The sequence below is a fragment of the Lutra lutra genome, chromosome 12 (genome assembly GCF_902655055.1).
Source record: "Lutra lutra chromosome 12, mLutLut1.2, whole genome shotgun sequence".
Classification (NCBI taxonomy): Eukaryota; Metazoa; Chordata; class Mammalia; order Carnivora; family Mustelidae; genus Lutra; species Lutra lutra.
In genome coordinates, this window is record NC_062289.1 from 37,253,446 (window position 1) to 37,263,181 (window position 9,736).

A 9,736-nucleotide genomic window follows, 5' to 3' on the forward strand; every position below is an offset into this window, starting at 1 on the left:
AGTTTGGAGACATTTCTGTCGTCTAGCAGGAAACCCCATCCCCATTTAGGAGTTGCTACACATTCTCCCCTCCCCACTCCCAGCCCCTGGCGACCACTCGTCGGCTTTCTGGTTCTTCGGGCTATTCTGGACATTTCTTGTAAATGGAATCATAGGTGTGATCTTTTGTGTCTGGCCTCCTCCACTTAGTAAAATGTTTTTGAGGTTCTTCCACCTCGTATGTGACATGACTGAATATTATTACATTGTATGCATGCCGAGTATTGTTTATCCTTTCATCCGTGATGGACATTTGGGTTCTTTCTGCCTTTCAGCTATTGTCAATATTGCTGCTGCTAGGAACATGGTTTTTTGTTTTGGGGGGTGGTTTTTGGTTTTTTTTTTTTTTTTTTTTTTTGGATAAACACCTAGGAGTGAAAATGCTGGGTCATATGGTAATTCCATGTTTAACAAGGATTCCAGGGCGCCAGGGTGGCTCAGTGGGTTGGGCCCCTGGCTTCGGCTCGGGTCATGATCTCAGGGATCCTGGGATGGAGCCCCAGGTCGGGCTCTGCTCAGCAGGGAGCCTGCTTCCTCTTCTCTCTCTGCCTGCCTCTCTGCCTACTTGAAATCTCTGTCAAATAAATAAATAAAATCTTAAAAAAAAAAAAAAAGGATTCCAGTTTCTCCGCATCTTTCCCAACCCTCGTTTTCCACCTTTGTTTACTTATTATTATTTTAGTTTATTTTTTATTCTAGCCATCCTAGTGCGTGTGAAGTGGCTTCTCACTGTGGTTCTGATTTGCATTTCCTAGTGAATAATGACGTTGAGCATTCTTTCATGAGTTTGTTGACAACTTGTATATTTTCTTTAGAAAAATGTCTACTGAAGTCCTTTGCTCATTTTAAAATTTAGTTGTTTGCCTTTTGTTGTTGTTAGAATTTCAAAAAATAAATTCTAGAGACTAGACCCTTATTTATCCTTCATTTTCAATATCTGAAAGGACTCAAATCTAGATAGGGAAACTGAAGGATTCCATTTTTAGAAAGGCTTCATCTCTGCTGTTTTTCTGCAAGGCCCCAAACCAAAGAAGCTATGTTCCCACTCCAAGGGGGAGGCAAGAAAGTTAATCATTCTTTGAGTTTTGTCCTAGATGTCCAGATATCTGATAACATCTAAAAAGAACGGAATCTCAAACATGTTCCAGGACATTAGGTTTGAATAAACCTCACCCAGAGTCTGGCATCAGTACCTCCACCTTCGATGATTTATGAAATAACACCTATTATTCACCTGTCACTCACCTTTGAATTCAACCCTATCCTGGATTTCTGAAGTAACATGTTCCCTGGACCCTTTCCAGTATGAACCCCTAACTCCAAGTGAGGAAGAGAGTCATTCTCCTTTCCTTTTGGAGTGTCCCAGACTTTCTGTCTGCTGTACTCTCACTTAAACTGTTCAATAAACTCTGCTTTCACTTTCCACTTCATGATGGCTCTTTTGCACAAAGCCAAGGATCATCTTAGCCAAGAGGTATCCTCAGCCTCTGGGGCCTCAGATCTGGCCTGTGTATGTCAAAATGATACAGAAGGTTGTAAAGAGAAAAATACAGGGGCACCTGGGTGGCTCAGTGGGTTAAAGCCCCTGCCTTCGGCTCGGGTCATGATTTCAAGGTCCTGGGATCAAGCCCCACATTGGGCTCTCTGCTCAGCGGGGAGCCTGCTTCCCTCCTCTCTCTGCCTGCCTCTCTGACTACTTGTGATTTCTCCCTGTCAAATAAATAAATAAATTCTTTAAAAAAAAGAGAGAGAAAAATACATTTACATCTGTATAGACATATTTTAATGTTTCAAAAGAAAAGTTACTTCATCTGCTCTTCCTACCTTTCCATCCTCCTCCTCTGACGGACATTTAGCAGTTGGGTATCTTCTCCTATGTCCACCTGTAAGTAAATGGCTGAATGTGTAAAAATCCCTTCTCACCACCACCACACACAGACACACACATACACTTAAAAGCCGAAATGGGGGCGCCTGGGTGGCTCAGTGGGTTAAAGCCGCTGCCTTCGGCTCAGGTCATGATCCCAGGGTCCTGGGATCGAGCCCCGCATCGGGCTCTCTGCTCAGCGGGGAGCCTGCTTCCCTTCCTCTCTCTCTCTGCCTGCCTCTCTGCCTACTTGTGATCTCTGTCTGTCAAATAAATAAATAAAATCTTAAAAAAAAAATAAATAAAAAAAAAATAAAAGCCGAAATGTACACAGAAAAGCTAAACCAAAAATAGAAAGTTAGTCCCTTACCATATAACTTGCATTTTTCCTTAACCATAGACCATACACATCTTTCCAGGTCAGTACATATATTTTTACAACAGCAAAAATCTTCTATATACTGATGCTTTTTATTTCTTTTGTCTGAATTTCTGAAAGAGAAATTATAGACTGGAATGATGTGCACATTTTTATTTGCCAGATCATCCAAAATAGGTTGTAGCAATGTGCACTCCCAGCATTAATATCTGAGGAAGTTGGGTAAGAAGATCTGATGGCTGGGGCACATGGGTGGCTCAGTGGGTTAAAGCCTCTGCCTTCGGCTCAGATCATGGTCTCAGGGTTCTGGGATCAAGCTCCGCATCGGGCTCTCTGCTCAGCGGACAGCCTGCTTACCCCCACCCCCTGCTTCCCTCTCTGCCTACTTGTGATCTCTGTCTGTCAAATAAATAAGTAAAATCTTTAAAAAAAAAAAAAAGATGTGTTGGCCATTGGTTCACCTAAATACTAGCGAGATAAAGTCTCTTTTCACATGTTCTTTGATGCTTTGCATTTTCTCCTGTGAAGAGAAATCTTCTGTTAGGTTTATCAGTTTCTAGGAGATCTTTCTGTCTGGGGGGAAATTCATTCTCTGCTTGTCATATATAATGCAATACTTTCTTACCTCTTATCTTTGGCATGGTTTATAGGATTTTTGCCATATAGGATTTTGTATGTTGTTGAACGTTTTTCATTATTGGGTCTGGGTTTCCTGTATAGCTTTAAAGATTGTATTTATTTATTTGACAGCGAGAGAGAAAGAGAGCACAAGCAGTGGTAGGGGCAGAGGGAGAGGGAGAAGCAGACTCCCCACTGAGCGGGAAGTCCAGTGTGGGACTCCATCCCAGGACCCTGGGATCATTACTTGAGTTGAAGGGAGAAACTTAACCAACTGAGCCACCCAGGCGCCCCTCCTGTGTAGCATTAAAAAAGCCTCACGTAGCGCTTGCTTCGGCAGCACATATACTAAAATTGGAAGGATACAGAGCAGATTAGCACGGCCCCTGTGCCAGAATGACATGCAAATTGTGAAGCCTTAAAAAAAATTAAACAATAAAATAAAAACCTTCCTTCATGCCAAGACTAGAGAACTAGCTATTCAACCAAATGTTTTTCTCATACTTTTCTAGTTTAATTTCTTCCATGCACATCTTTAAGCAATATGAAATATATTTTTACTTAAGTATAGGGTTGAGAACTGACCCATTTTTCTAGATGGTTAGCAAGTTATGTGGATATCTCTTAGAAGGTAAATTACTCTTTCGCTGTTGGAATTGAAGTCTAAAAAAGTGTAAGGAACATTGAATATGTGGCAGGTACTTTTCTAAGCATCTGACTCGTAACTCTTACAATCCTCACAAGTCCACAGCATAGGTGAAATGCCAGTTTATCACATACAAACCTTTCAACATTGCTGCATCTGTTTCTGGATTCTTTACCTGCTTCAGTAACCAGTACAGCAAAAAAAAAAAAAGGATGGGTGCACTGTGTGCACTGCACACCCACTTCCCCTGCCCCCCAGGAAGCTTTCCTCCAGTTCTTCTCTCACCTCTGAGCACCACACTCCTATATCCAGATGCTTCTTCAGCATCTCTGCTTGCATTGTAACTTGTCTTCTCAGATGCAGTGTGGCCCAGATGGCACTCTTGATTTCCCTCCTCAACCTGCCCTGCCACCTAGTCTTCCTCTGTCTCAGCCCCACCAAGTGCCATTGCTGCTTCCTCTCCCCAGCCTTGCCTGGGGTGCCAACTCCCCACCAGGAGCAGATCTGCTCACTTCTCTGCAGGCCCTGGCCACTCTCTCTTTTTGCCTGCACCCCCCTATGGCCCCCCAAATTCTTTTCCTACATCCTCTCTTGCCTGCTTCCTCTCTCCCAGTCCATTCCTCATAAGGCAAAGTGGCTTTCTTAAAATGTAAGTTAGTTTTGGGGACAGGTAGTATCCTTGCTCAGAGTGTCCAGGGTCCTCATTGCCCCTGGAGCACAGTCGCCTGGCTGTGCTCTGCAGGTCCCTGCATGGCCGGTTGCTGCCCACTTCAGACCTCACCCTGTCTCCCCCGCTCACCCTCACCCCGAGCCCTGCTATGCTGGCCTTCTCTGTCACTCAACGTGTCCTGCTCAGACCTACCTCAGGGCCTTTGCTATTCTCTGCTTTGAGTGAGGAGCCTTCCCATGACTGCTTTTCCTCATCATTCCAAGATCAGCTCAAATATCACCCCCTCAAGAGGACTTTCTTAACTTCTAGAATGAAGAACTCCCCCCAACACATACACCCTTGCCCATCAAGTCACTCTCTGCCATAACTGGTTTTTATTACTGTCATTGTAACCTCATTATGTGAAATTATTAATTCACCATTTACCTGTTCCCCTCCTAAATGTGAACACCTGGCAACAGGACTTGTTGGCTGCTCTGTACAAGGTCCCGCACCCAGAGCCTGGCACAGAGCAGGGGCTCAATAAGGATTTGTTACACAATCATACTGGAAGGAAAGGAAGTTGAAAGGGTTGAAAATAAAACTAGATTGACCATGAGTTAACAATCATTAGCAGTGAATTTAGAATTTGAATTTTGCCAAATGCCTTTTTTCCCTTTTTTGCATCATTTGAGATATAGTTTTTTCCTTTATTACGTAAATATAGTGGATTACACTGATTGATCTTGTCATACCAACTCTGTATTCCTGGGATAAAACCCATTTTCTCATGATACATTTGTGTATTGTTGGATTTGATTCACTTCTATTTTATTTTTTAAAGTTTTATTTATTTAAGTCATCTCTACACCCAATGTGGGGCTCGAACCCATAACCCCAAGATCAAGAGTCTCATGCTTCTCTGACTGAGTCAGCCAAGCACCCCAATTCACTTATATTTTATGAATGTTTTCTGTATTAGTATCATGTAATGTGTAGTGTCAGAGATATGCTGGTCTCACAAAATGAAAAAGATGCCTTTCTCCTTCACATTCCAAAAGAGGTGGGTTTGTTTTTTTTTTTAAGATTTATTTATTTACTCGAGAGAGAGAGTGTGCTCAGGGAAGAGGCAGAGGGAGATGGAGAGAGAGAATCCAAATAGACACCACACTGAGCTGTCGACACTGAGATCGTTACCTGAGCCAAAAATCAAGAATCAAGACAGTTAACAGACTGAGCCACCCAGATGCCTCCTGGAAGAGTTTTATGTAAGATTGCTATTTTTCTTCCCTAAACGTTTGATAGAATTCACTAGTGAAACTGTTTTGGGCTGGGGTGTTCTGGGAAGGTTTTTGATAACTAATTTGATTTCTTTAATAAATCTAAATCTATTCGATTTTTGTGTGTGTTGGTTTTGGTAAACTGTATTTTTTTTAAGATTTTATTTATTTTATTTGACAGAGAGAGAGAGAAATCACAAGTAGGCGGAGAGGCAGGCAGAGAGAGAGGGGGAAGCAGGCTCCCCGCTGAGCAGAGAGCCCGATGTGGGGGCTCGATTCCCGGACCCTGAGACCATGACCTGAGCAGACGACACTTAACCCACTGAACCACCCAGGTGCCCTGGTAAACTGTATTCTTAAACAATTTGTCTATGTCATCTAAACTGTCATATTTATTGGCATAAAATTATTTGTAATATTGTCTTATTATCTTTCTCATGTCCGCAAGATCTGTAGTGATATCTTCTCTTTAATCTCTTATTGGGATTCTTGTTCTGGGTAAGAATGGAGTAAGCACACTCCATCCTGTCTCTCCCCTTGACTATAATCATAAAACCTGAGCAGACTGCATAGAGCACCCATAGGAAGACTGAAAAGCATATAGTAGCAGGTTGAATGAAAAGAGGACTTAAAGTGCCAATGAATTGGAGGTGAGTTTACCACTATTGTTCCTTTGCTGTCTGTTGGCCTGAATGCAGTTTTGCCTGAAGCCCAGAAGTGGGAAGTGGGATGTGTGTAGGGAGAGCTTCAGGAGAAGCCCTTGAGTTATGACTGAGTAGCTGGAGAGGATGTGGAATTCTCCACGTTTCTTTTTCTCTACATCTCTTGAGCCTTAACCCCCAAGCCATCCTTTGTTGGCAGCAGCAAAGGCCACAACAGGAGCCAGCAGTAGCCAGATTCTCAGGAAGAGGAACATTCATCTCCAGTCAACCAATCTCTCTTGCTTTTCCTCCCCTTCTCTTTCTGCCTCCTGCTACTTGGCCAAAGATGGGAGCAGTCACAGAGGAACACAATGAAAGGGTAACTTTCTAGCTTCAGCTTTCTGGCCACAGAACCAGAAAGGGGCATTGTAGGAAAGTACTGGAAAGTCCTGGGGAGATTATGGAGAAAGAAGAGCTCTTTTTTAGCTCTATGGGAAAATCCCATTAAGCTATATGAGAATTTCCAAGTTCACTGAGCTGTGTACATATGGATCTGATCAGTTTAACAGAGACCTTGAGAAGAGAATTAACAGACCATCAATCAGGTTTCAGATGACCAATGAGTAGTACATATTCAGGATCTACCCAAGTAACACTTCAAAGGCTTTAGAAACTGAACCTAAATTTTTTTTTAAAGATTTTATTTATTTATTCGACACACAGAGATCACAAGTAGGCAGAGAGGCAGGCAGAGAGGAAGGGAAGCAGACTCCCCGCTGAGCAGAGAGCCCGATATGGGGCTCGATTCCAGGACCCTGGAATCATGACCCGAGCTGAAGGCAGAGGGTTTAACCCACCGAGCCACCCAGGCGCCCCAGAAACTGGACCTAAATTTTAACACAACTCTCAGAAGATGGGTTGAACTTATAGTGTGAACCTAAGCAGATCTATTGCCTAAAACAAAAATAAGTACATTCTCCATAGGATTTAAAAAAGACCTGGGGTCTCATTATATAATATTTCAAAATTTCCAGGAGACAATCCAAAATTACTTGGCATATGAAAAACCACGAAAATCTCAAGTCACATGGGAAAAAACAAAACAGTCAACAGACACCAAGAGCAAAATTGACACAGATGTGGGAAGTATCTGACAAAGACTTCAAAGTAGCTATTGTACAATAGCTCTACCAAACAGTCAGTCACACTCTTGAAATGAGTAGAGTTAGCAAACTTTTCCCACGAAGGGCTTGGTAGTTAAGTATTTGAGGCTTTGCAAGGCATGTGGTCTCTGTTGCATCTACTCAGTTCTGTAAAAGCAGCTGCACAGAGAGAGCCACGCACACTATGTAAGCAAGCAAGAGAGTGTGGCCATTTCCCAGTAAAACTTTATGCATGGCATTTGGCCCATAGATCATAGTTCACCAATCCCTGGACTATAGTGTTTTTTAGATATTTTATTGGCTTTTCTGTGTTTACTAGATTATCAAGACCCCACTGACACTCGTTGCCTGGTTTGCTTGTTTGTTCCGTAGTGACTGCCTCCCTGGGTGTGAGATGGTATCTCACTCGCTGTGGTTTTGATTTGTGTTTCTCTTAGAATTAGTGGTGCTGAGCGTCTTTTCATGTTTGCCGGTTACTCGTCTTGGTAATCTATATATTATCCAGAGCAGGCTCTTAAAATCTTTCACTATGATTTCGTGCTTTGCTTATTTCTTCCCTTGGTCCCGTTAGTTTTTCTTAATTCATGTTGAAGCTCTGATATTAGGTGCATAAATACTTTCGTTGTTATGTTGTCCTGACGTATTGACCTCTTTCTCATTTTGAAATTTCCCACTTTATCTCAATGTTCTGCCTGAAGGTCTATTTTGTCAAATATTAATATAGTCACTTCTGATGCCTTTTTAAAAAACATTTAATTTATTTATTTATTTGAGAGAGAGAGAGAGAGAGCATGAGCAGAGGAGAGGAGGAGGCAGAGGAAGAAGCAGACCCCTCGCCAAGCAGGAAGCCCCCCATGTGCAGTTTGATCCCAGGGCCCTGGGATCATGACCTGGGCAAAGGCAGACGCCTAACCAACTGAGCCACCCAGGCACCCCAGATTCCTTTCAAGGCAGCATAATATTTCCTCGCGTGTATTTACCAGATTTTCTTCATCCATTCCCCCGTCAATGGACACTTGGGTCGCTTCAACTTCTTGGCTACTTTGAATACTTCTGAGATGGATGTGGATATGCAAAGTTTTGTTTTTTGTTTTTTGTTTTTGCTTTTGAGATCCTGCTATCAATTCTTTCAGATAGCTACCCAGAAGTGGGATTGCTGGATTATATGGTAATTCTATTTTTAAATTTTTGAGACACCTCCACACTGTTTTCCATAGTTGCGGTACCACTTCATAGTCCCAGTCACAAGCATTTCCATCTCTCCCCACCCTCACTGACACTCCGTATTGCCCGGCTTGCTTGTTTGTTCCCTAGTGACTGTCTTCCTGGATATGAGACGATATCTCACTGTGGTTTTGTTTTGTGTTTCTCTTAGGATTAGTGACGTTGAGCATCTTTTTGTATGTTTGCTGATTACTTCAGATTTTTTATTCTTCCTCTCCACCTGGTGTAACTCTTTCTATCCTTTTATTTTCTTTCTTCTTTTTATTTATTATTACTACTTTTTAAATTATTTATTTACTTGAGAGCGAGATGGCATGGAAGAGTTCAAGTGGGGGGCAGAGGGAGATGGAGAAGCAGATTCCCTACTGAGCAGGGAGCCCTACGTGGGACTCGATCCCAGGACCCCAGGATCATGACCTGAGCTGAAGCCAGACACTTAACTGACTGGGCCACTCAGGTGCCCCTATTCCTTTTCTTTCACCCTACTTGTGTCTTTGTACTCAAAGTGCATTTTTGGGGGGTGTATATAGCGTGCAGTTGGGTCCTTTTTTTAAGTTTAATTTTGTTTTTAATCCAGTCTGACAATCTCTGTCATTAAATTGGCATACCTAGTGTATTTAATGTACTATCAGGATGTGACATCTTTGATTCTGGTAGGCAGCATGATGGCCCCCTGAAGTTATCCATGTCCTAATCACCAGAACCTGCGAATATGTTATTGTACATGGCAAGTGGGATTTTGCACATGTGGTGAAGGTTACTGACCTTAAAATGTGGAGGTTATTATAGATAATCTGGGTAGCCCCAATTGAATCACATGATTCTTAAAAGCAGGGAACCTTTCCCAGGTGGGTCAGAGAGATAGACAGAAGAAAAAAGAGGATAGATTTGAAGCATGAAAAGGACTCAACCCAAAGTTGTAAGGCCTTTGGAGATGGAGGAGGGAAGCCTCAAGTCATGGAATGCCCCAGTGCCCAGGGGAAGCTGGGAATGACGCTCAGCTGACAGCCAGCAAGAAGGCAGGACACTCAGTCATAGACTTCAAGGAACTATAGTCTGTCAACAAACCGAGTGAGCAGAAAATGCATTCTCCCCTCCAGCCTCGGCAAAGGAACACAGCCTGTCAACATGTCAACTTTGGCCTGGTGAGACCTGTTCACGACCTCTGACCTCCAGAATAAGATAGTAGATCTGTGTTGTTCTAAGCCACTAAGCTTGTAGTAGTTTGTT

The 9,736-nt window shown here is 42.7% G+C and overlaps 1 non-coding gene across 1 annotated transcript; it reads left to right on the top strand.

Annotated features, from left to right (window-relative positions):
• The first annotated feature begins 3,227 nt into the window (after positions 1 to 3,227).
• LOC125082741 (U6 spliceosomal RNA) lies at positions 3,228 to 3,333 on the top strand. Its single transcript, XR_007122067.1, has one exon. It is a non-coding gene; the product is annotated as a U6 spliceosomal RNA (small nuclear RNA).
• The last annotated feature ends 6,403 nt before the right edge of the window (positions 3,334 to 9,736 follow it).